Below are 26,540 nucleotides of genomic sequence, written 5' to 3'. Positions count from 1 at the left end.
TGGCCTTGGAGGGCATAGGGGACTTTGGGAGAGGGCAGCGCTTAAGAGACTGCGGAGAGACAAAGACAAAGGAGAAGGGGGAGAGACAGAGGCAAAGGGGGAGGGGGTAAGAAGGAGAGGAGAGGAAAGAGATGACATACAGGAGAAAAGGAGAGTGAGAGAGTAAAAAGAGTGAGAGAGAAGAGAAGCAGGGCAGACAAAACCTCGAGGAATCCTGATGCTCTTTGTGTAGGAATATGCCATTACAAGATAGATACACACACACTAAAGAACATGTGTATATTTACAATGTGTGTGTGTGTGTATATATATATATCTATATCTCAATATATCACGTATAACATATATATATGGATACTGTCAGCACCTTAGCTCCAAAAGCTGTCTCTCTTCTCTGTATCTCTTTGAGGCTCTGTACTCTTTCTTCACATTTAAACATACTTCACACTTTTTTTTTCTGTATTTCTACTAGCTCTTCTTTCCTTCCATAATTCTCCTCTCCAATTTTCACCAGTATTTAAAAAAAATTCTCCTTGAAGAAGTAGACATAGTCACGCAAAACCAATTCATATATAGACCATGTCTGAAAATGCAAAGTTCGTCATGAGTCTTCTGGAGTTGGCCTTGATCAGCACACTCCCAGATCAGTGCTTCAGTCTTTCAAAGCTGTTTTTCTCTATCATGTTTATGCCATTGTATAAATTTGTTCTGGTTTTGGTCACTTCCCTCTGCATTAAGGGCTTACCCAGGTTTCTCTGAATCCATCCATTTCCTGATTTTTTGTGTAACATTAATATTTTATTGATGAAAAAAATAAAACAAAAAGAATATTTTATTGATGCACAGCTATAATGGAATTCTGAACCACAGTAAGCTGAACACAAAGTCTGTTATCAATATGGTGAACCCCACCCTATCCCCACAGGAAGCCACCAAGTTGCCTAAGGAAGGCTGAACCTGGTCAGGTCAGAAAACAGAGTACATAAAAGCTTCTCTGGTCCCTATACTTCCAGCCAGACTGAGATACAGAAACTCACTCCTTTTTTTCTTAAATTATTTTATATTTATATACCATAATTTTTTCAGCCATTTCCCAATTAATGGGGTGGGAGTCCAAGTTCTTATGGAAAATCTCTAGGTCCTTATAGACTTTAGGGGTCAGTGCTTTAGAGGCTTGCTTCAGGATAAATGCTCCCATGACTCTTGCCCTAGCTCTGTTTGTTAAGGTTTGTTGATTCTAAGTTCTTGGTCATGCCTAGCCTTGAGGCTAGATGGCTGATTCAGGCAGACAATACTAAGAATTGGGCAGGGAAAACAATAGATAGGAAATTTGGCATTAAAATTATTTTCTCAATGTGGATCTTTAGCTGCTTAGATTGTTTATGTTATTAATTAGTGCTTGTAGATCATTTCTCATGGTACAAAGCTGTTTTCTATATAATCTAGTAACCCCTGAAAATAAACTAGTCTTATGAGCATCAGTCTCAGCCTTGCCTAGCCCAACTTTTCTTTCTCCAGTTCCCCTTCCCCTTTTTCTTCCACTGCTCTGTCATACATCCCACTGGCTGGTGGCACTTGGCCACCTGACCATCCTTGGATGGGAAAGTTTTATACCCTGGGGGAGTAGAAGAGGCTAAGAGACACCACACAGCAGCCCTTACTGAATCAGAGCTCCACTACAACAATGGGAAGAGGTAAAGGGATTTATTCCTGTTGAAAGAAGCAAGACACTAGGCTTATTCAGGGATTTCTCTGCTCTCCTTAAAATGGGTCAGATTCAGTTTAAAAATAGAGAGCAACACCTTCAAGCTTTCTTTCCTCTCATTTGGTTAAAGTGTGTTCTCCCTGGAGAAAACTCCTTCTCCAAGACCTGAAGGAAAATTTTGCCCAGTTTCCATAACATCTGGAAAACCATGAAAAGAAAAAATAAAAATAAATATTATTTGATTTGTGCAAGGAATTTCTAACCAACCCCTCTAAGCTTTTGGATTTTCCCGGTCATATTTTTTCTGTATTTGTTCTGTGTTTGTCTGTGTGGTATGACTGAAGCATCCGTGCATGTAATCTGATAACCTTTGTAACCAGGTAGCAAGAATCGCATTCCTAGACTCGAGTTCCGCTTTCTTTCTCCCCTTCTCCCTCCCTAATACCAGCTGCCTCACAGGAGCAGGTGGATGGGAGAGAGAAGGAGAGAAAAATACTTTGTTATTTAGGTTACATGACTGGTAAAAGACAAGAAAGTTTAAGCATGCAGGAATGAGGGAAGTATGGGTAGAAAGAAAAGCATAATCTGTTTGAATGAACAGTGTGAACAGAGGGTTTGAGAGTAAAAGATTTGGAAACTTTTGGAGAATTGTTAGGAAAAAATTCTCTTTCTTTTTACATTCTGGACTCTGGCCAACTTTTTGTAGTGTGAAATGAAAGATAAGAAAGATAAGCTGTTGGAAAATTTTTTGTTCCCCTCTTCCCCATTCAGCTTTGGCCAGGTTGTGGCTCCCAACTAGGCCCGGGGCTGGGGTGTGGGAGAGAGGAAGAGAAAGAGGAAAGGAGGGTGAACTTCTTCCCCTCAGATCAAAAAGAAAAGTTTTTATGTATTGGAACACAACCAAAAGATAACTTAGTTCATTCTAACCGGTAATGTATTTGCTTCAAGTTTTAAAAATCTAGTATTGTTTCCAGTTGGTAAACTTTTGTATTGTTAGGTCAAGCAATTTTTCATAATTTGGAGTTTATCAAAGTGTGAACTAAAAGAAACTGAAGGACAGTGGGAAAATTGTGTAAAACCATTTAAATCATTTTATCAAGCCTTGCTAATCTTGTCTTGTAATGTTTTACAGCTGAGAATTAGAAAATCAGGTATTTCCATCTTTACCTGTAATTAAAGAACAGCTTATAGTTAAAACAATTTGACTGTCACTTATGAAAATTACCAGATTGTTAATTAATTTATTTGGAGTTGCTGTTGTAATGTAAAAACCTAGAATTGTTAATTAGTTACTTGTGTGTGAAAAGGAGGGGCACAAGGCAATTTCCCTTTAGTTTGTAAACTTGCCAAGGTCCCTAGAAACCATCTGTGTGGGCAAGGTCATTCTGCCCTGAGAAAAGAACTTGTTTGCATTATAGAGTTCCTAAACAATTCATTTGGCTTACTGAGAATTTGCAAGTGTATAGAAATGATTTCTAATGATTGGCTTTTACACCAAGACAAGTTTAAATTTGAGAAAAAAGGATGTTAAGTGAAATCTCTTATATATATGAGTCCTACTACAACTTTATTACTTATTACAACTCCATGAGAATAAAATTAACTATCTGGCTTTAAGCTGTGATTAGTGATACTTGCTGTTTGAGGTAAAAGACTCTTAGGACTATAACTAATTTTGTTTTGAGTTTGAATGTGGGTATAGTTGTCTCCATTAAATCAGTATTTGAAGTATCCCTATTGTGTTCCTTTAAGAAGGAATATTTCCCACCATGTACCAAAATTTTGTTCATAACACTATCAGACCTGTGAGACAGAGATATTCCCAGGCAAAAAGACTTCCTTATATGGATGATATACTTTGCAGTTGTGCTACTACTAGCGAACTCTCCTTATTGACGCCTAAGCTTTAACAAGCCCTTCAGTCTCATAGATTTATAATTGCCCCTGAAAAGGTACAAAAGAAATTACCCTTTGCTTACTTTAGATATGTTGTTTCACAGTCTACAATTAGACCCCCAAAATATTACAAATTAGGCAAGATTCCTTAACAACTCTTAATAATTTTCAAAATATTTCTTAAAGGTACTAATTAGCTTTAGCCTGCCTCGAAGATCACCACTAATCAATCATTTAATCTTTTTACCACCCTCAGAACCTCACCAAGAATATTACACCTCAAACAAAGATGAATTAAACTAGTAGAATAATAGATACCTGAAACCCAATTAATTCCCCTTCATTGCTGGGGGAGCGATATTTTACATCAAATGGGAGCTGTCATTTTCTCCCGCACCCCCCCCTAAAAAAAATTTATACTGAGGGCCACTGTTTGTGCTTTTCCTATCCATAAAGCTGATAAAATACACTGGAAATCTGAAAAACCTGTTTGGGTGGAACAGTGGCCTTTGACAAAGGAGAAGCTTTTTGCATTAAAACAATTAGTCAAACAACAACTTTTAGAAGGACATATAGAACCCTCTACAAGTCCTTGGAGTTCATCTGTTTTTGTTATTAAAAAGAAGTCAGGGAAATGGAGGATGCTTCATGACCTCCGAGCTATTAATGACACTATGGTGACTATGGGTCCCCTCCAACCCATTCTCCCCTCACCCACTATGATTCCTGTTTTCTGGCCTTTGATACTTACTGATTTACAAGATTGCTTTTTTACTATTCCATTGCAATACCCAGTGTTAATGTACAACAACCTACAACCAGGTTTCGATGGAAAGAAAGTCCTTCCTCAAGGCATGAAAAACAGTCCTACAATGTGTCAAAATTTTGTTAATAAAGCTATACAACCAATTAGGAAAAAATTTCCCAACGCAAAAATAACGTACTATATGGATGACATGCTTTGTAGCTGTTCCACTAAAAATGAACTCACACATTTATTACCTCAGCTTCATTTAGCTTTAGCCGAATATGGACTTATTATAGCCCCAGAGAAAGTTCAAGAAAAATCTCCATTTTCTACCTAAGTCATATTGTCACCCAAACAATGGTGAAGCCACCAAAAGTACACTTAAGGCCTTAATTCTTTAAAACACTTAATGCTTTTCCAAAACTCTTAGGGGATATTTCTTGGCTTTGACCAGCACTCCAAATTACTACAGAACACTTGGCTAATCTCTTTTTTACACTTAGAGGAGATCCTGATCTAAATTCCCCTAGCACATTAACTCCTGAGGCAAAAAAGGAACTTCAATTTGTGAACAGAAAATTTCTGAAGCTCAACTCACCCATATTTCCTTAAATGAAGAGGTACAAGGTGCTATTCTTAGTACTCCAGTGTCCCTCTACAGGAATTTTATTTCCATCTTCTGGAGTCTTAGAATGGATTCACCTCCGTCATCAATTCCCCAGTTCTATAACTCCTTATCCTACAATGGTAGCTTATCTAATAATAACACTTCATAAAAGATATCTCCAACTTACAGGAAATTTACTTTCTGTTATTCATCAACCTTATAATAAAAAACAAATAGACACTCTTGTTTCCTCTTCAGAGGATTGGCAAATTGCGATTACTACTTTTTCTGGCCGTATTGAAGATCACTTACCATCTCTCAAGATATTAGCCTTTCTTACTAATTATTCGTGGGTATTTCCAAAAATTGTTAGATCTAACCCCATCCCTTCAGCACCCACTGTGTTCACTGATGGCTCAAGTACAGGTATGGCAGGATATTATATCTTGCCAACTCAAAGAAATTATACTCAAACATCTCACTCTTCTGCACAAAAGGCTGAATTAGCAGGTCTTATGTTATTACTTCAGGATTTTACTGAGCCTATTAATGTTCTTTCTGATAGCAAATACTCTATGTCTCTCAAAATATAGAGACTGCAAAGTTAAAATATATTGCTAATACACAATTATATACTCTTTTTCAACAACTTCAAAACTTACTTCATTCACATTATCACCCTATCTATATCACCCACATATGAGTACATTTTAATTTGTTGGTACCTCTTACTGAAAGTAATACCATTATTGATTCGTAACTACAATTCTATCCAACACTTTTAACCCCTACCATACAACAAGCTATTAATTTCATTCCCAGTTTCACCAAAATGCTAACACTTAACTTTTTATTAAGGTTTTATTAGGCCTTTTATTAACTATATTCTACCAATGCAACAACCTTAATTGTAGAAAGGATAACATTTTGTGACAATTTTTGAATGCATAAACCCCTGCACTATTAGAAACAGAAAAAATAATTTTTTTAAATAAATAAGCTGTTCCAAATATATCACTTTTATTAACCCTCCCTCTTTTGCCATTAATCCCAGAGGCTTTTCTCCCAAACATATTTGACAAATACTTGTAGCTCATATGCCTTCTTCTAAAAAGCCTTCTTATATTCATGTTATAGAAGATACTTTTTCTTCTTTCACTTTTGCCACTTTACAAACAAGTGGAACAATTAAACATGTAATCAATCATATTTTTCAAGCCTTTGCAGTTAAGGGTGTACTTAAACAAATTAAACCAGATAATGCTCCTGCTTATGTTAGCAAAGCATTTTGTTCCTTTTATGTTTTTTATGAGATGTCTCTGATCACAAACATTTTATATAATTAAAAACAAAGATATTAAAACTATTCTTCTTAAACAAAAAAGGGGGTATCTGGGCTATTACCCCTCATTGACAACTGGCTATTAATTTTTGACGACTGGTTATTAATTTTTTAAATATTAACAAAGATGGGTACACTCCAGCCGAAAAACATCTTGAGAAAAATAAACATCCAGAGGCTTGGATCCATTACTACCTTGGGGACAAGGGTATACTTGTGTTTTTTCAGAAAACTTTGATAAACCTCTCTGGATACCAGAGAAAAATATCCAAGCATGTACCACAACTCACAGCTCAAATGCAAAGTATGAGGATTTGGGGAAAGCACAGAAGGAGCAGATCTACAGTGATGAGTCACCTTCCCATATGGGGTCAAGTGAAAGCTCCTTCTTATCGAGCAATGGAAGACTCCTGAACTTCTATTTTTAGCAATAGTAGCTTTACTTTCTCCCCAAATGTGTAATGTACAGAGTGCTCGGCACTGGACGTATTTTACTTTTCCCCCCTGGTGGCAACCCCTCACATATATGGACAAATTGGGAACTATGTATGCTAATAACACCCTTATATTCGGAAGCCAAGAATACCCCTTTCTCCAGAACAGAGCCAATGTTACAATTACCCTTAGATCTCTAGCATCCAGGATACCTATATGTTTTTCAAAATTTAGCAACAATGTTGAACCCTGTCTTTTTCTTGTTACATCATTTTTTAATACCAGTTTGTCTAATGGATATGTAAATTTTACTCAGTCTAATACTACTTTGGAATAGAATGTTACTTGTGTCAATTGTATTCTCAAACAATGTATTGATAATAATGACTATATTGTACTTTTGATAAAATAACCATCATTTGCTATTTTCCCTACTAACATCTCACGTGAATAATAGTTCCAGACATCTGGTGAACATGCTCTTCAGATTATTACTTCCCCCCTAAGTCAATCAAAACGATTTATTGGTCTCCTTATTACTAGTTTAATCACTGTTGCTTCTCTTATTGTATCCACTATTGCTATTGTGCTACAATCTGAAATTCCAACTGCATAATTTGTAAATGACTTAGCAAAAACTATAAACTTAGCACTTAAAACACAAGAAGCTATTGATAGAGATATATTGTATAAGGTCAATTTATTAGAGCAATCAGTATTGTATTTAGGAGATGAGTTAGAAACCTTGAAAACAAGGTGGCTATTGCAATGTGATTATAGATATTCATATATTTATGTTACCCTGCTGCCCTGTGATGCTTCAGATCCTCATATCTCATGGGTTAAGATACATGCTGGCCTACTGGGGGCCTGGCACGATTCCAGTATTACCCTCAATATTAATACTCTTCATGATATTACTTCCAATATTGAAAACAGTCCCTGTCTTGGGATTCACCCACATAAAATAGCAAATATTATCCTGTCCACATTACACCAACTTTCACCCTTTTTTGAGCATGTCCTTGATTTTGCATATGCTCCCCTGTGGCATTAGCCCAATTTATTTTTGGTTTTGTTTACCATTATTTTTAAGATTCATATATGCTCCCATCAGATCAATAATGAGTCAATTGCACTAACTTAAATTAAAAAACAAAAAAGGGGGAGATATGGGAGGCTGAGTGCTTATGGAAAATCTCTAGGTCTTATAGAATTTAGGGGTCAGTACTTTAGAGGCTTGCCTTGGGATACATGCTCCCATAACTCTTGCCCTAGCTCTGTTTGTTAAGGTTTGTTGATTCTAAGTTCTTGCTCATGCCTAGCCTTGAAGCTAGATGGCTGATTCGGGCAGACAATACTAAGAACTGGGCAGGGAAAACAATAGATAGGAAATTTGGCATTAAAATTATTTTCTCATGAGATAATGAGGATCTTTAGATGATCAGATTGTTTATGTTATTAATTAGCGCTTGTAGATCATTTCTCATGGTACAAAGCTGTTTTCTATATAATAATCTTGTAACCCCTGAAGATAAACTAGTCTTATGAGCATCAGTCTCAAAATTGCCTAGCCCAACTTTTCTTTCTCCAGTTCCCCTTGCCCTTTTTCTTTCACTGCTCTGTCGTACATCACACCAGCCGCTGGCAAATGGGCATCCCCTTTGGTTCTAGTTCTTTGCTACTACAAAAGAACTGCTATGAATACTTTTGTCCCCATGAGTCGTTTCCCTCTTTTTTCTCTTTGGGGTACACGTCTAGTGTTGTTTTGGGGTTTTTTTAGAGGGGTTCTTTTCAAAGAGGACCAATGACATCATAGGTGATGTCTTGACTCATGTGTGCATTAGATTTAAGTGAGGCAGAGTTGCAAAGTCTTCAGCCTCACTCTTTCTTCCAGTCATCAAAGTCTAGTGGCAGGACAAAAATTAGGATGCCTGGCAATGGCCCAGGATGCAGTGGATGACCTTTGATGCCTGACCAAGCTCTAAGCTCGCCTCAGTGCCAACTTCAGCCACCTTCATGACCACTGGAACAAATTGTTTCCATCTGCCCATTCCAAGAGGGAAGTCGCCAACTGGCTTAGGGTAGACAGACCTCTAACTCACCAGAGATATGACACCTTTCAATCTCCCTCAATCTGGTTTAGCCCATCTGCTGAGATGGTTTTACTGAGGTATGGCCACCCCATATGCTACAGCTTCCTGGAGCCACAAGTGAGAATTGGGTGAGAAGTGGACACCAAAGGTGGGTGAACAGCGCTGAAAAGGGATTGGCAGCCTTCACAACAGAGGTGCTAGTCTTCTCTCAACACCCCATAATAGTAGTGCTAGTATCTTTGGGTCAAAGGACATACACAATTTACAACTTTTGGGGTACAATTCCAATCTATTTTCCAAAAAACATAGGCAGATTTGCAGTTCTACCAGAATGTTCAGTACACAGTTTCCTAGCTCTAGTTTTTTTCTTACGTTAAGCCTAAGTTTTCATCTCTTTCTGCTCAGTTTGATTAGGATGTTGTGTACATGAAGAATGGTAAGAGGCAAGGCTAGAAGGCAAATATATAGGCCAGATCATGAATCCCCGACAAATTCCAGTACAATGACTTTAAATTTCACTTAAAAGGCAGTGTGGGAGAACTGAAGCTTTTTTTTTTAAGGCAACTGGGGTTAAGTGACTTGCCCACGGTCACACAGCTAGTAAGTGTCAAGTGTTTGGCCTGAGTCTGCATTTGAACTCAGGTCCTCCTGACTTCAGGGCCGGTGCTCTATCCACTGAGCCACCTAGCTGCCCCTGAAGCTTTTTTTTTTAAAGTAAAGAGCAATATGATTAGAAAGCAGCATTAGGAAGATTATTTGGGCAGCAGTACTTCCTCATGCTCTTGGTCTTTCAAAAATCAGCTGCAGTGACTCAGCAATCACATTCACCAACACACTTGGAGAAGCCTGGCAGACACTGATCTGTGCTGGTGTCTTGAAAACCCAACAAGAACAGTTTAGCCCTCGATACCACTGGAGACATTTCTTTGGGGTCTGCACTCCCCTCTAGCCTTCGTTCTGTTCCTTCCATTCCAAACTTTATTCTTCTATGCAGAAAGACATCAAGGAGGACTTGGGCATGCATCTTTGCCTTCTTCTTCCTGGCCTCCATTGTCACTGTTCCTTCTCTCCCAATGTAGTGGTTGTGTGGCTTTTTCTTTCTCTTTTCCTCAGTATAACTTAATGATCTCCAGCCTTTGCCTTATCAATGTCCTCTGGCCTCAGCTCATTCTCAGCATTGCTTTCTCAGGACCAGTGATACGGGTAGTGCAAACACTGAGCCTGGGGATCACGAGGCACGATCGCACTGACCAAGAGACCCTGGAACTGACCGTCAGAGGGTCCCAGAGACGCTGGGTTGCATCGGTCGCCACCCTGTCCACACGACACTCTCCATCAGTTCCATGGAGATGGGTTTGACACACACAGACTTCACCCACTCAAACACGCGTCAGTCTCTCTGTCTCTCTCTCTCTCTCTCTCTCTCACACACACACCCCTCTTGTCTTCCAGGTAGGGCCCCCCCAGTGCAGCAGGAAGGATGTAGGTGGCCCTGTTCGCCCTTCCACCCCGACACTGGGGACATGTTTTCTTTTTCGAAGAAAAAACTCAACAGGAGCAGCTGGAACGTTTCTCTCTACGTGGTCTAGAACGAAAGGATAGCTGAGGATAGGTCTCTTCACGCGGGTCCACGCACACTCGGACACTTTAGCATCTCCGCGATGCTTCCTCGGTGCTTCTGCTCGGGCTAGGCAGCTGAACCTCCCAACTGGCCCCACTCAGCCCCCTCGCCCACTCGCAGTGTTCATTATGAATGACGTGTAAGGAGGCCCGCCCCCAGCTCTGGAACCACGCCTCTGGGCCCGGGAGCTGCGCCTGCGCAGAAGCAGCCTGGATGAGCCCCTTCCCAGAGAAGTTTCCTGAGGAGTTAGGAATGACCGTGGAAGCTGGACCCACATCCATTTCCCAGCACCCCCTGGAGAAAAACGCTCCAGCCGGGGTCTGGGGTCTCCCAGGCCTAGAGCCGCCCGGACATCCCGCCCCGCCCCGGATCGTGAGGGATGTTGGGAGTTGTAGTTCCGGACAGATTCCGCGCAGGCGCAGTACTTGGATGAGAAAGCGGCCCGGTTTTCAGAGAGCCGAGTATTATTGGGCGAGCCTTCACGCCGCTAGTGGGTGAGGGAAGGGGAAAGGAGGAGGAGGGTGTGTGTTTGACGCGAGTCTGTGCTGGCCCGAAAGGGTGCATGAGTGAAAGTGAGTTCTAGTTTGCGCTCAGGTGAAAGTGTGAAGAAATATGGGTGCGTGTCGGTGTGCCTGTGTGCGTGTTTTTGTCGTGCGTGTGCGCGTCTAGGCGCTCCCGCAGGGAACGGAGTTTCTGAGAATGAGCGGTCCCGCATACGAAAGTGTGTAAATGTGTGAGAGTGTCCAAGTGTGTGTGTCTGAGTATGAAAGTGAGCGTGTTCAGGAACAGAACGGGCAGGGGCAGGAGTGGAGAAGGGGAAGTGGGGGTCCATATTCGAACCCGAGGCCGGGCACCAGAAAGGATGGGGGGCTGGCCCTGGAGAGGAGCTGAGGGTCCTCTTGCAGAGCTGACAAGGGAGCCCCTAACAGGGAGGAGAAGGGGTCCTCCCAGGACCGAGCCCTGGCGGCAGGCTGGGATCGATCAGTCAGCCATAATGATTAGGCACCTCCTGTGTGCCGGCTCAGGGTCGGGTCGGAGGTGCCTAGGAAAGGCAGGATCCCCCCTGCTGGGGGCGGGGCGGCAGCGTGTAATGTCAGGTGGCTGAGCAGAGCAGGGGTGCGGGGGCCGCTGGAACGGGCCGATTATGACATTTTCCTTGTGTGTTTCATCCATTTCATTTGGGCAGAGCAGGGTCCGAGTGTAGCTTTGCTGGTTGTCTAGCCTTATAAAGTGGTGGGGAGGCTAGTAAGGAGGCCGAGTAAAGGTATTGAACCCTCCCCAGCAGGTGCCTGTAGAGGATGTGAAAGATGGTCTAGGGGGGAGGCCCTGGGCAGGAGGGGGCGGGGAAAGGTCTCCTGCAGAAGGTGAGATCTGAGCTGAGCCTTGGGGGGAGCTGGGGAAGCCGGGAGTGAAGGCTAGGCAGAGGCTACCAGGACTGGGGGATAGCCCACATGGTTGGGAGGTGGAGGGTTGTTGGAGAGTAACAGCAGGAGCCCAGTGAAGCCAGAGGGTCCAGTGCTGGGAGGGGAGCAGCAGTAAAGGGGAAGGAGCCCTACGAAGGTCTGCAGGGGCCAGGTGTAAATACCAGAGGGCTTTGTCTTGGGTCCTGGAGGCAGTAGGGAGCCATTGTTGCTTATGGAGTAGGGGAGGGACAAGGTCAGAGCAGGCTTGAGGAAAATCCCTCTGGAGGCTGAGTGGAAGATGGATTGGAGTGAAGAGAGGCTGAAGGCAGGGAGACCAGAGTCCAGGCAGGAGCCTGTACTGGGACAGTGGCTGTGTGGGTGGAGAAGGGGCTGTGTGGATGAGATGGGAAGAGAAATGATGAGATTTCACAACAGATGAGAGCTGGGGCAGAGGGATAAGAGAGAGAGGAGCCATGAATGACCTCAGAGACTGAGCCTGAGTGACAGGGAGGATGGGGATGCCCAAGACAGGAGGGGGCAAGTTGGGGATTAGGAAGGGTGTCAGGGGAGAGACTAAGTCCTGACTTGGACAGGTTGATTTGGATGTGCTTGTGGGACAGCTGGTACATTTGAGATACTCGAAAGGCAGGGGATGACATGGGTCTGTAGTTCAGGAGAGAGACTAGATCTGTTGACCCAGAAAGCATCTGCTTAAACTTGATCTGTCCCCCCTGGGAGTTAATGAGGTCAGCAAGCCAGATCATGTGGAGGGAGATGAGCCAAGGGCACAGGACAGAGCCTTGGGGTCACCTATGGTCAGTGGGCATGGTCTAGGTGAAGATCTAGGAAAGGTCAGAGAAGCAGGGGGAGAGCTAGGACAGAAGGGGGTCATGAAAACCTAGAGAGGACAGTGTCCAGGAGGAGACAGGTGAGCAACATGGACAGAGGCTCCCAGATAATGATATAGGGGTGAGGCGGTGCGCTATGCCTGTAGCCAGATCTCCCAGTGTGGTCATCCTCATTCTACCCAAAAAAATGAGATTACTCTAAGATAACCTGTTCTAGATGAGGCCCTGCTGCCCCTCCAGGATCCTTCCCACTTCTAGATGTCTCCTAGTAGTTTTTAATAGTCATTGAATTAATGGTTTTAAAATAATTAGTAGAATGATAGTAAGTCATTAATTGTTAATAGTAATTAAATTAGTAGTTTCAATAATTAGTGTAATGATAGTCATTAATGGTTTTGAATAGTTATTAAAGTTAGACCCTTTAATGACAGGGTCTAGAAATTTGCCAGGAATCAAAGTCTAGCTCACTGGCCTGTAGTTTAGATTCCTCTTTCTTTCCTTTTCTGAAAGCTGGGATAACCTTTGCCCTTTCCCAGTTCTTTGGCACCTCTCATGTTGTTTACAATCTTTTTGAGTTCTCTGAGAATGACTCCAAGAACTCACCCCTCTCATGATTTTCAATAGCCTGGTGAATGAGGGCCACTCAATGCAGCGTTTTGGAGGCAGGGCGTTTGGGTGAGTTTTCGTTTTCCACAGAGGCTTTATCGGCTTTTTCTGCTCATTTGCTACTCTCAGCATAAAAATCCTCTCCAAGTGAGCGATTATATGTTAAATCAGAGTTCATACTAGGAAGACAGGAAGAAACAACCCACAAAAAAAGAAACAAAACACAAAAAAGATTCAGTGTGTCCAAAACAGTAAAATGGCATTTTAAAACCAACTGGAGATAGGAAGAAAGCTGAGATTCTCTTATCCTAGAAAAGGGGGTTGACAGGACAACTCCAGTGACATTTCCTGGCTTTCCCTTTTTGCACAGGAAACATCTCATCCTTACCTATGTTAGGAATACTTTCTCATTTTAAGGGGTTTTTACTGTAGTTAGGGGTTGGGCAGTTACCCCTACTTCCAGATCTATACTTTGGGGGTTTTCAGTGCTATAATTGGTTGACGAGACCAAGAAAGAGAAAAGGGAACTAGGGGAGGGAGTCTGGCTGATGCTTGGCTCACTTCAGATTTGTGCTCAGGGGGAAAGGAGCCTGTCCTTCATGGCCTTGGCTGAACATCTTGGAATCTCTGACTAGCACAGATGGTCATGAGCTCATTCATTTAAAGGACAGCACCATCGGTTTGTTCCCGGCCTGAATTTCTGATTGAACGTTTTAACTCACGTACCATTCTCCAGTCTTTCATGCATACGGTAGGCCCAGCTAAGTGTTCCTTCCTCTGTAGGAATGATGGGCATGTGGGGAGAGGGGAAATTACCCCCTAAGAGACTGGTCTCCTCCTGACTTCTTTCTCCTTCTCCAGTTCTGGCTTCTCAGTGCTCTGCTCTTCCCCAAGAAAGAATTCCCCAAGAAAAAAGGGAATGACTTCTGTGCTCCTAACAGCCAGATCTCAGGTGAGTTAGGATATTTTCCCTCTCCTGAAAGGCCTTCCTTTTTCTCAGAGTGTGGAGCCTTCCCTTTACCTTGTCTTCAACCAAGTTGCATCTAGGGGCCTGAACCTCAGTTTTTGTCCATTGAAGGCTGTGGTGATTCTAACAGATGGTAGAGTCTAGAGATGTTTAGAATTGGAAAGAATAGTCTAATGCCTTAATTGAATAGATGAGGAAGCTGAGGCCCCTCACGTTGATGACAGGTGACAGATGAATTGTCTTACTCAAGCTCACCTGTGACAGAACCTGGGGTCTTCATTTTGTTGTGCTGCTCCACTCACCAAATGTCTTTATTCTGACTGCCCCTTTGGACTAATACTGGTTTGTTCAACCTCATGTGTAGCCAGTGTTGAGCCTAAAACCTAGTTCCTATCTTCAAACAGTCTACAGAGACAGCAAGACATACTCACCAGAAGTAGCTTTTGTAAAGTTTTGATACATTATGCAAACCCTCATATTACTGTCATTTGAATCCTCTATACTGTACAGTTCCAGAAAATATACAGGGGAAACGAGATAAATGAGGGATTCTGGCTGGTAATGTTTTGTAGTTAAAGTATTGTAAAACCTTTCTTAAAAGTAAGGATGAGGACACATATTACAAAATAGAAGCAGTGTTGTCCAGTGTTCAGTAATTTACAGTGGAAGGGACATTCCATGTCGTCTCTCTATTCCAAGTGCCTCATTTTTTAGATGAGGAAGCATGTCCAGAGAAGTTTGATTTGGCAAAGGTCACACAGGGAGTAACAGGGAGAGCTCGTATTTGAACCCAGGCTCTCCTACCACACATCCATCACTCTCTACTAGCCATGCTTTATTAATCTGATTTTTGTTACCATTTAAAGTTGTTTTTATTCACTTAGCTTTCTAATTGTGTATATTTTTTTCATTATGCCCTAATCACTCTGTATCACTTCTTACAGATCTTCCTCTATTTGTCTGAAATCTTCCTATTTAGCATTCCTTATAGCACATTCCTCAATCTTTTGGAACAGAGTTGAGGGGGGTGACTATATACATATAGATATATTTGCACGTGAGTTTTTTTTTTCCTGTTGTCAATAAATGGCTTAAGATATAACACCTAATTAATTGTAGGAACAGCTAGCTTGGGCAGAGGGTATAAACAGCTTTGTAACTTTTCCTGTGGAATTCCAAAGGATTTTCTAACATAGCTGGACCACCTTGCATCTCCAGGACCAGGGAATGTTTCATATCCCACAAACATTGAGTTTTTCTCTCTTTGACAGTTTGATAGGTGTGAACTGAAATGGCAGAGTCTGCATGTGTCTGGTTATTAGTCATGTTGAGGTTCTTGAACATCTGCATTAAATCTTTTGACAATTTTTCACTAATATCCTTTCCCACTTATGTACTGGGGGTAGGGGTTTGGTATAAATTCTCTGTGGATTTTGGATGTTACGTGTTTATGATTACAGTGTGCACAAAGATTTGCAGAAGCATATTTTTTCTTAGGGTTGTAGATCCTAAGCTAGAAGGGACCTCTGAGGCCGTGAATCCCAAGCCTCTCACTTTACACTTGAGGCAACTGAGGTTAGGGAGCACAAGTGACTTGTCCAAGACCACACAGGTAGCATAAGTTTCAGAGGTGAGATTTGAACCCAGGTCCTCTGATTTCAGAGCCAAGTGCTCTTTCTACTGTACTTCTCTGCCTTTTTTTCATTCTACACGTATGTATTTTGTTTGAGCAAAAGCATTTTCTTCTCATGGAATTGGAGTCATCTGTTTTGCTTTTTGTGACATTGTCTTCACTGTGTCTGGTTACAAACTCATGCCCTAATCCTTTGCCCCAGTGCCCCTCTTTCTGCCCCCGGATCCTGAGGAGTTCAGAGGCAGAAAGACCATGCTCCGTCTGCCCCAAGGTTCATGTGGCCCTTCTTTGTGCTAGGGAAGAGCTGAAGGCAGCGTGAGTTCTCATCACTTGGGAAAGGGCTGAACAGATCACGATGTTTGAATGTACAGGAAGTTTGTGTCACAAGCTGTGAAGAGCATGAGGACTTCGGAGGAATGTTGGAGGATTTGTGTGAACGGATGCAAACTGAAGAATAACAGAATCTGCGAGTTGGAGGAGATGGTCCCATGTAGTCCCACTGGTATAGACACCAGTTGGGCTGTGAACTCCTGGAGAAGAGGAACTTCTTTCTTTGTTTGTGTCCTGAGCCCTTCAGCACAATGGCTGGCATGTAGTAGGTGCTTAATAATTGCTTGCTGACCGGACTGCATGAAAGCAGTGTCCACTGTAACATGTCTGAGCAGTGATTGTCCACCTTCTAGTCTAAGTCTTTAAAGAGGGGTAACAACCCCCTACCACTCGGTGCAGCCCATTCCTCTTTTATGTGACTGCAAGGGTTAGGGCATTTTTCTTGCTTTGAATCCTAATATCCTTACATCCATTGCGCCTCATTTCTCCCTCTTGGGAGAAACAGTACAAGACTGATTCTTCTTGCAGAGGACCAGCCTTAAAATTTTTTCTGTTGTTCAAGTCATTTTTCAGTCATGTCTGACTCTTTTCATCCCCATTTGGGGTTTTCTTAGCAAAGATACTGGAGTGGTTTGCCATTTTCTTCTCCTGCCCATTTTTATAGATGAGGCACACAACGTTAAGTGACTTGCCTAGGGTCACGCAGCAAGGAAGTGTCTGAGGCCATATTTGAACGCATAAAGATGAGTTTTTCTGACTCCAGGCCCAGCACTCTATCCACTACACACATTAACTAGAAGTTGACTCTACAGGTATTTGACCAATCCTGGAAAAGAGGCACCTGCTCTTTTCTACCTCAAAGAGTTGGAAATTATCTATAAATCATCTTACAAGCCCATTGTTAAAGTGCACCCATCCCCTCAACTACAAATGTCTCATCAAGCTTGGTGGCTGGAGCTGCTGCTCTCTTCCAGGCCCGATGACTTGGAGCCACCTTCCATGGGTACTATTAAGGCTTTGGGGCCCCCTGAGTCTCAGGGCTCCCAGAGCATCTAGACAAGCTGCATCTATTGAAGAGACAGGCAAGTAGGTCTGGCTCGTCTACCAGTACTGGTGGTAAGAATGCAATGAAGCAGCTGAGACAGCATTGTCCAGCCCCTGGCAGTGGTCAAAGACTACCTAGTAGAGACAAACTCTTGCTTATGACCGTAGGCTGCTCGCTCCTTGCCCTTTAGACCCTTACACCTATTTTTATAGCATTTAGGAACAGAACCCCCCCCCGGCTGACCCCCTTTTTCACTCTGCTTCTCTCTTCCCGGGCCTTTTTCCCATCCTGTGACCTACAGTGCTGCCCAGATGGGATGGGAGAACCTGAATGGGGCTTCTTTGCCTCCCTTCATAGCCTTTCAGCCGGTGGTCTTAAGAGAGACCTTGGCATACCAAGTCAACATTTTTGTATCTGAAGCCCTGAATCCTCAGATGAGAAAGGGGGTGTAAATCTGTTAAGAAGAAAGTAATCTTTCTGGAGCTTGGCATGAGAGGAAATACAGGCATACTAGTCTTCCAAGATACGATGACAGTTGGTATATTTGTAAACCTTGAAGCTCATTGTAAGTGTGTGATTGGTACTTTTTCCAATTACCCTCACTGGGCTCTCAGTTTCACCCTGATGTGTTTTTGGGGTGTTGTGGCCTGGGCCAGCCTTAGACCAGTGCCCTGGTAGGTTAGGTTTGATATTGATACAAAATGAGACATACTTAAGTCGTTCAGCAGTTAACAAAAGATTTACTTAGCCTTAGCAGGAGAAGAATATTCAGAAAGCATGGACATCCAGGATTCAGCTGAATGACATGCCCTTAAGTTCCACCAGCCAAGCATCAGAGAGGATGCCTGAACTTTCCCAAGGCAGTTTTGTGCTCAGATGACCAGCAGGTGATGTCAATAGCCTGAGCCTTTCATTCCCTGGGCCAACCAATTCTCTAGGTTGGTCTCAATACCTTTTAAGGAAAAACTAGCCTGACTTGGGTGGGGGCAGGGGTTAGGAAATTGCTCCTATGGCAGGGGGGTTTCCAAGTATGACTTACTGTGGGAGTTCATTTGTAAGACTGACTTTGAATAGGAAACTTTTCTGCAATATTAAGTCCAGTATAAAATGGTGTATCCAATAAGTAATTTCTCCAGAAATACTAAAATTCTGCTTAATGCTTTGAGAAACAGTGCCTTTCCATTCTGCCAACTTCATGTCTTTGTCATATTCCCCATGAGGGCTGGTCCCCAAGTGAGCATGTGTCTTGTTTGCTATTTCAGATACCACTGACGTTCCAAGATGTGGCTGTGGACTTCACCTGGGAGGAATGGGGGCTCTTGGAACCTTCTCAGAAGGACATGTATTGGGATGTGATGCTGGAGAACTATGAGAATTTTGTCTCCCTTGGTAAGGTCGGCTCTCCCCCAGCCAGAGCATCAGCTTCCCTTGGGCTGTCTTTGCATTTCCTCTTGGCTAACTGATGCCTGAAGTACTTCCCTTCTCCTGGAGGGATAATGTCCTGAATGCACCTGATAGGGAGTGATTTCACAGTTGTTTGGTACCCAGGGTCACTGGTGTTTGTGCTCTCTCTGCTTAAGTGAAAGGTGTTTGTGTACAATGGGAAATCAGTAGTTTCATTGTGCTGCCCTAAGGCTGCAACCTCTGATACTGGCTGTTTATTCAATTCAGTGAGTTACCCCAAAGAGCCAGTGTAGATACTTGGAAGACTTGAACAGTTTGCATCCTCCTAGCAGAGGATGTGGTAGGATAAAGTGATTTCCTTTGTGCTGGTGACCCATCCTCCATGCTTCCTGGGAACACAATATGGAGAAATCTTCAGGAATCCTTTGTCCTTCCATCTGGTTCTGGCCTGACACCCCTTTATTCCCTAATGAGAGAGAGGGCAAGATGAATCCTGGGTTCTATCTGTGACCTCAGCACTCTCCCATTTATTTCCCCACAAGGAGGCGTTCCTGTTCCCTGCCAGATGTGATTTCCCGGATGGAAAGAATAGAAGCCCCATGGATGGCAGAGGGAGGAGTCCTGGTTACAACTTTCCTAGGTGAGTGAGTGAATGAGTGAGTGAGGAATTAACGGATGGAAAACTCTGTGAGCACCATCACAAATGGTCACTGTAGGTGTTGGGCAGGGAGCTCTCTATGAGGGTTCCTAGGTGCTTGCAAACGCACTATATCTATTTTACGTGTGTTCTCTCCCATGAACTGCTCTTTTACTTAAAACTTCACTTTGCTGACCTCACTCCACTCATTCCTAGTCTCTTTGAGAAAGGCTTTTCTTTTTTCTAATGCCAGCCCCTGACCTTGTATTCTGGGTCCCGTAATTTCCTTTCTCTTTCCCTTAATTTTTCTTGCAGCTGTAATACCTCTTTTCAGAACTACTTTTCTTGAATTTAAAATGTACAAAATGTTTTCTTCTTTTTCATCTCTCTCCTTTTCCCCTCTGTTTCTCCTGTTCCTCTTCCCCCTCTCCACTCCCTCCCATCCTTCTTGTCCCCCCTTCTGTTCTCTCTCATATCTCATGTCTCTTCTTGTAGAGGTGCCAAGTCCACATTGCATGATGCCTGGACATCTCCAGACCTCTCCATCAACTCTCCAAATATCTCTATTTTTCATATCCCCCCAAAGACACAGTTGGAATTTGATTAGGTGGAGAGAGGGGTGAGGAAGCACTTTTGATAAGAAAGAATCATATGGAAAGCCTGCTAGGCAACAGTGATAGGTTGACTGGAGCAGATGCTGCCTTGTGGGATCCTTTCAGTGCTTCCTAGGGGAATTGACTATATCAGAGGGTGGAGGTAATAGAGGAAATGGCAATTGTCAGAAAGGGAAATGTTATGATGAAGTTTGTTTTGGGAACAAAAATATGGCATCTATAAAGGGGGATGGATTGGAAGAGGCAATAGCCGTAGACGTGTTGAGTAGTTGAGTAACTCAGTTGTGAGGTGAAAGCCATGAATCTGATCCTAAGCCACTTCTGCTAATCCATCCTTGTTTTCTAACTTTTATACTTACTCCCATCTCCTTTCCTCTTTTCCTTCAGTAACCCTCTCCATCTCCCAGGTACACACTTCTAGATGAATTCTGCCCTCTCCTACTCAGAAGTGAACACTCCAGATGTGGTGTGCTAAGAACACAGTGCAGTCAGAATATCACTTCCCTTGTTCAGGACCCTGGGCAACTTTGTGCACCCTAAGATCACATTAGCTGGTTTGCTACTGTGTCTGGGTGGAATGGAGAGGAAAACTCTCATCTGAATTGTCCTAAAATCACTTTAGATGCTTTGTCTGTCGAAAGAAATTATTGACGTTTTGATGTTACACTCCAGTCCATTAAAGCATCAGGGTCTTTTTTAGTGAACTTTAGTGGGGGAGCCCCTCCTCCTTTAACTTGTTTTTGTGATGTTTTGTGACCCAAGTATAGGACTTCATATCTAACCATGTGAGCTTAAGCTCATTATATTGAGCCTAATGTGCTAGTCTGTCAGGATATTTTGTCATCCTAACCCCATATTCTATAGTATTAGGCAGTCTTCCCAGTTTTTGGTCATCCACACATTTGATAAACCTGCCATTTATGCCTTCTTCCAAGTCACTGATTAAAATGTTAAATTCACAGCCAAGGATAGTTCCCTTGGGCAACTTCTGTCCAAGCTGACATCTGGATAATAATGACCCCCATTGGGTCCTGTCATGCTACCAGTACAGTGTCTACCTTAATTTTCTGTTGTCTGCCAGTACCTCTTCTTATTCATAAAAAAGCTTAAGAATAACATGAATCACTCTGTTATTGGTGGTCCATATTTATCTTGGAATCAACTAAGAACCCTAGGCTTTTTGAACCTACTACTCAACCGTGTTTCTACAGTCCTGCATTTGTGTAATCAATGTCTTGAGCACAGGAATTTGCATTTATCTTTATTAAATAACAAATTGTTTTTTCTAGCCAATATTTCCATCTCCTTGGGGTTTTTTTTCATCCTAGTTCATTTCTCTACTATATTAGTTACCTCACATCTCTTCACATCAGCAGTGTTGGTAAGAGTACTCTATGATTTCATTAAAGTTTTATATGAAACTGTTGAATGGGGGTAAGGTGAAGAAACTACCTTTACCAATGAATGTTGGCCCCTTCTCTACTTCTCCTAGGCTGAGAGAGTTTTCTAGAACACAGAGGTTAAATAACGTGCCTAGATAATGTGTGCCATAGGGGAAATTGAAGCCAGGGCTTGCAGGGTCTCTAACCACCAAGACAGGATGCCTCACTTTGTGTAAATGAGAGTGCAGTCAAAAATGGTGAATGGGGCAAGGCCGTGTCCATAGATCTAAGGCATAAAACTAGACAATATATTGCTTGCTTACAAGAGCTCAACATTCAAGATGGTGGGGAAACATTATTGAGCATCTACAAATTCTCACTGACTTGTATTCTCATCTAACCCACATTTGTTTAATCTGATCATCAAAGGCATCTTGAGATGAGTTTTTCCAAACAAGTTGCTGAAATCTAGCTATCTTGATGCCTATAGTAATACTTCATCCACCGGCCCACACATCTTATAAATAACAGATATTTTGTTGGTTTGCATAATCTCTTCTCACTTAATTTATAGAACAGTGTAGGAATTCACACTTTTTTTCTAAATGATTACAAATCATTGGTTTAATAGGTTTACCCCTAGATTTTGCAACTTATTGGTCATTAGTTTCCAAAATCAAACTATTTCTTCTTTCTGAGCATGTAGAGAGATTCATAAAGGAAGGTTCCTTGCATTCCACACTGGGAAAAATTTGGGATTATGTTTTCAGGTTAGATTGGCAGAAGGGAAACCAAGAGACGCAGTCTTGAAGAGGTATCAATCACTGGATTAGCTCCTGAGCAGCTAGTTGCACTGTTACTATTTTCTTGACTGCTTTAGGCTTAAATTTCCTGCTAACAATGATTATTCTACTTTTTCCTTATTAGTTATCACTGTCCTTTAAATAAAAGACACAGTCTAGAATATAATGGATTGATCAGAGTCCTTAAAGTTCTAAGCATAGGGGGAAAATGGATATTGACATGTTTTTGTTGTTTTCAGATTCTCTTAGTCAGAAGACAAGATGTGAAACCAAGGAGACAACCGAGAAGTGGACATTTTTGTGGGAACCATTTAAAAGAGATTCATAAAGGAAGGGCCCCGGCCTTCCACATTGGGAGAAACTTGGGATTGTGGTGACAGGTTAGATAGGCAGAAGGGAAACCAAGAAACACAGTCTCAGGAGGTAACAATCCCTAATGAATCTGTTCATGAATGTAACCTATTTGGGAGAAAGCTCAATCTGGGGTCAGTTGCTACTCCACAGCAGAGAGTTCATATAGGAGAAAGTCTTCATAAATACAGCACTCTTGGAAGGAGTTTAAAGCAGTTTTTTGACCCACTTAAACCTAAGAGAATCCGCATTGGGAAGAAACTCAAGTGTAGTAAATGCAGGAAGCCTTTCAGTTACCAGTCAAACGTTATTTTTTATCATAGAATCCATCCTCGAGGGAAACCCCATAAATGTAATGAATGTAACAATCTTTCAGCAGGAAAGGAAGCCTTAATGCACATGAACTAATTCATATGGAGAGAAACGGTTTGAATGTAGTACCTGTGGGAGAGGCTTCAGATACCATTCATCCCTTAAGCAACATCAAATAATTCATACTACTGAGAAACCCTATAAATGCAGTGAATGTGGGAAAGGCTTTAGTCAGAGAGGAATCCTTAAGACACATAAAATCAGTCATACTAGAGAAAACCACTTGGAATGTAATGTATGTGTGAAAGGCTTCAGATATAGTGCATCCATTAGAGTACATAAGAAAATTCATACTGGAAAGAAACCACATATATGTAATGAATGTGGGAAAGCCTTCACCCTGAAGGGAAACCTTAGAACTCATAAGAGACTTCATACAGCTGAGAAGCCTTTTGAATGTAATGATTGTGGGAAAGTCTTCATCTGAGAAGAGATCTTAATAAACACAAGAGAATTCATACTGGTGAGAAACCCTATATGTAAATGAATGTGGGAAAGCCTTCAGGTGGAATGAAAGTCTTAAATCACACAAGAGAATTCATACTGGAGAGAAGCCCTATGTATGTAATGAATGTGGGAAAGCATTCACCAATTATCAAAGCCTAACTCATCATCAAATATTTCATACTGGAGAGAAAACCTTTCAGTGTAGTGAATGTGAGAAAGCTTTCACCCAGAGAGCCAATCTTAATCAACATAGGAGAATTCATACTGGAGAGAAACCCTATATATGTAATGAATGTGGGAAAGCCTTTAATGTGATGGGAAACCTTAAAAGACATATGAGAATTCATACAGGAGAGAAACCTTATAAATGTAATGAGTGTGGAAAAGCATTCACCAATCATCAAAGCCTAATTCATCATCAAATATTTCATACAGGAGAGAAAACTTTTCAATGTAATGAATGTGAAAAAGCCTTCACCACAAAGGGAAATCTTAATATACATAAAAGAGTTCATACTGGAGAAAAACCCTATGTATGTAATGAATGTGGTAAATCATTTAATGTGAAGAGAACTCTGACCATGCATAAAATAACTCATACTGGGGAGAAACCCTTTGAATGTAATGAATGTGGGAAAGCTTTCAGCCAGAAAGGAAGTCTTAAAAACATAAGAGAATTCATACTGGAGAGAAACCCTATAAATGTAATGAATGTGAAAAAGCTTTTACCAATCAACAAAGTTTAACTTACCATCAAGTCTGTCATACCAGGGAGAGACCCTTTCAGTGTAATGAATGTGGGAAAACCTTCATCCAGAAAGGAAAACTTAATAGACATTCAATAACTCATAGGGGAATGAAACTATACATCTGTAATGAATGTGGAAAAGCCTTTAACCAGATGGGAAATCTTAATACACATAAAATAACTCATACTGGAGAAAAACAGTTTGAATTACTTAATTCTAGGAAGCCATAAAATACATAAAAGAATCCATACTGGAAAGAATCCATATAAATAAATGAATGTGAAAGCCTTCAAGTATCAAAGCCTAAATTATCAATATTTCATACTGATGAGAAAGTATTTCTCTATAATGAATGTTGGAAAGCTTTCAACTGGAAGGAAACCATTAATTCATGAAAGAGAATTCACTCAGTGAGGTGCCTTTTCTATTTAATTAATATGGGAAAACTGACCAAAATTCAAGGCCCAATTCGTTTTGTATTCAAGGGAAACCATTCCAGTGTATGAATGTGCTTAAAGAACATCAGAATTCTTAGTGGAACAAATGTTGTCCAAATTTATTGTACATAATGAAATTCATAGTAGATACACCCACCCCCTGCTTTGAATATAAACAATGTAGGAAAATGTTCAGGTCCAGCCCATATCAAATAATTTGTATTGGAGTAAAATCCACTTAAAAGTTAAGGAAACTTGGGAAGGCTTTAGGAAAAGTACGTAACTCTACATCTATGGATATTGAATGGGCACTCATCCATAAATGTATTCTGATTCATTTGCAGCCCAGCGCTTTCCAGGTAACCTCAGCCTGAGTGAAATGAGTGGTTGATAGGGAGGGAGCAGAGTTAATGAGAGCCTAACATACCTTCTAAGGAAACTATGCAGAGAGGCAGGGAGAAAGCCAAGATGAATTGATATAGAAGATGGATTACTGTACTCTACTTGGACTTGGAGAGATGAATCATAGTTAGAAATTGTAAAGAGGCAGTTTTCAGTTCATTATAAGAAAGGAACACTGCAAAACTTGAGTCTAGCTGGAAAGCAGCAATTAGGCATAATAATAAAAGACAGGATTGTGGAACCTATGTGTTTCAACTAGGTCTTGTTTTATCCCACAGTTTCAGTTCCATGCTACTCATAAACTATTTTTGATGGGCCTAAGCCCCAGCATACATGTAACTTCCTTGGGAGTTTAAGAGCCACTGTCTAAATGCTTTTTGAGGACACAGACTCATTCAGTAATATAATGGGAGTTATGAGGAATGATCTAACGCAAAGTCAGATAGTAGTGAGTACCATGGGCTTAAACTCAGCATCAGACAATAGGATTCAGAAGAAAAGAGAACTTGGGGGCATTTTGTTGGCTTTTGTTAGTTTCCCAGATGAGTGTCGTGTATATAATATGTCCAGGCTGTGCACTAAAAGTATTAGTTTGCCCTTTGTAAGTTAAGGCCTTCTAAAGACTGCACTTTATTAAGAACAGAAAGCAGAGGGTAGCCCTTAATGCCAGAAGTGCTGCACAGTATAGCTCAGTGACCATAAAATCATCAGAGGCAACACAGTGGAGTTGGAATATGACAATTACCAGAAGATGTCAGTATTCTGCAATATGGAGATGCATTGCCCTGGTCACACATGTGCCATGGCTACATCAGTACCTGATTTGTTTGCCTTAATATGTGTTCTTTTGTGTGTGTGAATATTCTTTTCCAGTGATATTGTAACCTGTGGAATGTATGCCCCATGTGTTTGGGGTGGGGGTAGTGGAGCACCTGTGTATTTCATTGCCTTATTTGCTATGCTGTTTGATTAAATGCCACTTGTTTTGAATTAGTGTGTCTTATGTGTGTCCAATAAAAGTAAGCACACTTGTGGGACATGTGAGCTATTTTTTCAAGTGAGTACTCATCCATAGATAAATTCAAATCTGGGGTAGGTTTTCTAATAGCTTACATTAGGGGAAAGCGTCATAACAGTAGACCTATGCAAAGGCAGAGTAGACTACCTCAGGAGTTAATGGTTTCCCCAACACTGGTAGACTTAAGTGGTAGATGGATGGTCTTAACTAGCTAATAATAAAAGATGCCACTTATGTAGCACTTTAAGATTTTCAAAGCACTTTACAAATATATCATTTTATCCTCACAACCCTGGGATGTAGGTGCTTTTATTATCTCCATTTTGCAGATGAGGAGACTGAGGCAGGCAGAGCTCAAGTGACTTGCCCAGGATGACAACTTGCAAGTGTCTCAGGTGGGAGTTGAACTCGGGTCTTCCTGACTCCGGGTCCATTGTGTCATTCACTGTGTCACCTAACTGCCTCACTTGCCAAGATGTTAGAAAGGGTAATCCTATGTAGCTACAATAATTGGACCACATGAGCTCTTTCCCAACTTAAGTTCTTTTAGTTGGAATGGTTGGGGATGAATGGTTAGACTAGGAAAATACTCATGTAGGAAAGCCCTAAGGGCAAAGATAATACATGATAGAAGCAAAATGG

At 41.6% G+C, this 26,540-nt stretch overlaps 1 pseudogene across 1 annotated transcript; it reads left to right on the top strand.

Moving 5' to 3' along the window:
- The first annotated feature begins 10,871 nt into the window (after positions 1-10,871).
- LOC110203587 (uncharacterized) lies at positions 10,872-24,329 on the top strand (annotated as a pseudogene). Its single transcript, XR_013484464.1, has 5 exons — positions 10,872-10,944; positions 14,169-14,259; positions 18,545-18,671; positions 19,229-19,326; positions 22,362-24,329. The product of XR_013484464.1 is annotated as an uncharacterized LOC110203587 (transcript).
- The last annotated feature ends 2,211 nt before the right edge of the window (positions 24,330-26,540 follow it).

Source organism: Phascolarctos cinereus, unplaced genomic scaffold (assembly GCF_003287225.1).
Source record: "Phascolarctos cinereus isolate Bilbo 61053 unplaced genomic scaffold, phaCin_HiC Scaffold_2;HRSCAF=192, whole genome shotgun sequence".
Classification (NCBI taxonomy): Eukaryota; Metazoa; Chordata; class Mammalia; order Diprotodontia; family Phascolarctidae; genus Phascolarctos; species Phascolarctos cinereus.
This window is presented reverse-complemented; position numbering and strand designations above follow the sequence as displayed.